This window comes from Herpailurus yagouaroundi, unplaced genomic scaffold (genome assembly GCF_014898765.1).
Source record: "Herpailurus yagouaroundi ecotype Mexico unplaced genomic scaffold, PumYag 66839, whole genome shotgun sequence".
NCBI lineage: Eukaryota > Metazoa > Chordata > Mammalia > Carnivora > Felidae > Herpailurus > Herpailurus yagouaroundi.
Genome location: NW_024419721.1, coordinates 5,709 through 8,407, shown reverse-complemented (window position 1 = coordinate 8,407; position 2,699 = coordinate 5,709). Strand labels below are relative to the sequence as shown.

The 2,699-nt window shown below is 54.9% G+C and overlaps 1 long non-coding RNA gene across 1 annotated transcript in view; it reads right to left on the bottom strand.

The window, feature by feature from the left end:
- Nucleotides 1-570: 570 nt before the first annotated feature.
- Nucleotides 571-2,699, bottom strand: part of LOC121024690 (uncharacterized) — a 6,538-nt gene continuing 4,409 nt past the window's right edge. Inside the window, exon 3 of the long non-coding RNA XR_005787792.1 lies at nucleotides 571-2,120. This is a non-coding gene — a long non-coding RNA (uncharacterized LOC121024690). The remainder of the gene's footprint in view (nucleotides 2,121-2,699) is intronic.

Here is a 2,699-nt window from a genome sequence, read left to right as displayed (position 1 = left end):
CCCCCATGCCGGCCCTCTCTGCTCCTGTGCCTGGCTGGTGCCAGAGGGGTCCACGCACCCTCCAGCAGCCTGCTCCCACTAACTCCTCTGCTCTCTGGCTCTGTGCTGCCCAGGCGAGTCCCTTTGGCTGTATCCCCTTCGTTCACATCTCCTTGTACCCCAAGATAGACTCCAACTCCTGGAGTGAATTACAAACTCCTGAGGGCAACCCATCTCTTCCTTTTCTTTTTTCACTGAATACACTTAACCCCTGTCTCCCCCTTAGCAGCCAGGAGTTGCTCTCAATACCCAGCCTTACCCAGCTCCCTCTGGGCAATTTTAGATTAATGGAAGCTGCCCAATGTGCCTTGCTTGTTCACCCTTTGCTGTATTTCTCCAGTCCCCCGAATCCACAAAGACCTTTAAAAAATTCTTTTCCAGGGGCGCCTGGGTGGCGCAGTCGGTTAAGCGTCCGACTTCAGCCGGGTCACGATCTCGCGGTCGGGGAGTTCGAGCCCCGCGTCGGGCTCTGGGCTGACGGCTCAGAGCCTGGAGCCTGTTTCCGATTCTGTGTCTCCCTCTCTCTCTGCCCCTCGCCCGTTCATGCTCTGTCTCTCTCTGTCCCAAAAATAAATAAACGTTGAAAAAAAAAAAATTCTTTTCCAGCACCAAGGAAAGCAGTCAAGGGACAAGATTGCTGCTTTTGAGCCGAATGAGACCTGACCACCTCTTCCTGGTCGTGTGACCCTGGGCAAGTCACTGACCTCCGTGAACCTTCGTGTTTCTTCTACAACATGGGGATCTGACATCATTAACGCGCAGGATTGTTAGGAGGACCAAGTGAGTGTTAATGTCTGCACAGCGTTAGCACCCTACCTGGCCCATGGTTAGGCCCCTCAAAATGTTAGACCACCTGTCATTTCTCCCCTTTCCTCTAGGGTTCCCTCTGGCCGGGTCCATGGGATCTGGCTCTCCAGTTCACTAGGCTGCAGTTACAAAGGCAGGGTGCACCAGGGAAAGACCGGTCTGCCACTTACCTTTCACGCAACCCCGAGTAACCGACTTTGCCCCCTACGGGCCCTTTTCCACACACACAAAATGGGACTGTGGCTGAATAATGCTTTCAAACATTTGGCTTTTTCTTTTCTCCTTTCCCCTTTTCCATTTGTCTCTTTATGTGGCTCCGTGGAGGTGGTAAGAGCCCACATCGTTCACTCTGAGCCTAAGGAAAAAGGGCTAAAGCCTAGATGTGATGTACCGAAAAAAGATGGGACAGGAATTTTTCAGTGGGAGCCAAAGGATCCCGGAGGGGCTTGCACAAGGCTTCTCCGGATGCTGTGTGGTACCTCTGGCAGGTGCAAGACCCTCAGGCCTTAGGATGGCGGAAGTCCCCGGGGACAGCCAGACCCTGAAGAGGCAGGCACGGATCACCAGCCATCCTCTGGCACACGGCTGCCCCCACTCTGACCCTCCCTCTGTCCACACAAGGTCACAGGAGCAGGAAGCCAAGCCCCAGAACAGCGGAGACCCACCACTCCCCCCGAGCAAGGGTTCAGAGCCAGAAACACCACGGTAGAAAAATGAGGCCATCTTTCTCTCACGTCTGAGTGCGTGGACTGAGTTCGCACCTGCTGCGGGGCTGATAAGACCTCACGCTTTCTGTGAGGAGTGCTACTGAGATGAACTGAGGTGGACTATATATAAAATACCCGGCCCTGAGCCGGGACGATAATTTTCCCCTCGCCGCAGTGACTTCCATCCCACAGTCCCGATGTGGGCCAGGACAGCAGTTGGAGTCCGGGCACGGAGTCCGCTTGTTTGAAACCTGGCTCTGCCTTTGCCCAGCACGCGAGCCCAGCTCTCTGAGACTTAGGTCCCTCATCTGTGAAAGTCAAGGCGATTCCTATTCCCTGAGCTAATCCCTGACAGGAATAACTGTGATGTCCCATCCCAGGGTGGTAGTCCTTTCCCATGGCTTCTTTCGCCGCTGGGGCTCAGGCCTTACCTTCGGTGGTGAGGCTGTCGATGAAGAGGGAGGAGGAGGTGGTGGTGAGGTCCCCGTCCAAGGGGCTGAAGGAGCCGTTGGGGGAGGACGAGTAGTGGCCCTCGTCCTGGAAGTCCTCACACGTCCTGCCCTCCGCCTGCAAGAAAGACCCAGCGCCACCCTGGACCTCACCGGCCAGCGTGCTACGCAGAAAAGAGCCCTCGAGCGGGAGGACGGAGGGGGCCCCTTCATCCCTCAGCGGCCAGAAAACTTAAGACTCCCGTGCTTGGTTCAAGCATGTAAACTAACCAAAGCTGAGCCCTGAGTGCATTTAAGCCTCCCACTTTATCCTGAAAACGTCTTATCTCCCAGGGCAATTTATCTGTCCGCTGCTTCGAATCCTTCCTCAAGGAAGGAGCTGAGATGCCAGTCTTAAACAAATAAAGCAAATCTGTACATTCAGCACGGCCAGTGTCAGAAGTGGGCTGCTAGACAAGATTTTTTTTTAAGGCCTTAGAAAGCTCATCCAGGCTTACTAATAAAATAGGTGGTGGTGAGCACACAGCCGTGGGGTCTGGGGCTTTATGTCTATTTAAAAAAATTTTTTGGGGGGGCGCCTGGGTGGCGCAGTCGGTTAGGCGTCCGACTTCAGCCAGGTCACGATCTCGCGGTCTGTGAGTTCGAGCCCCGTGTCCGGCTCTGGGCTGATGGCTCAGAGCCTGGAGCCTGTTTCCGA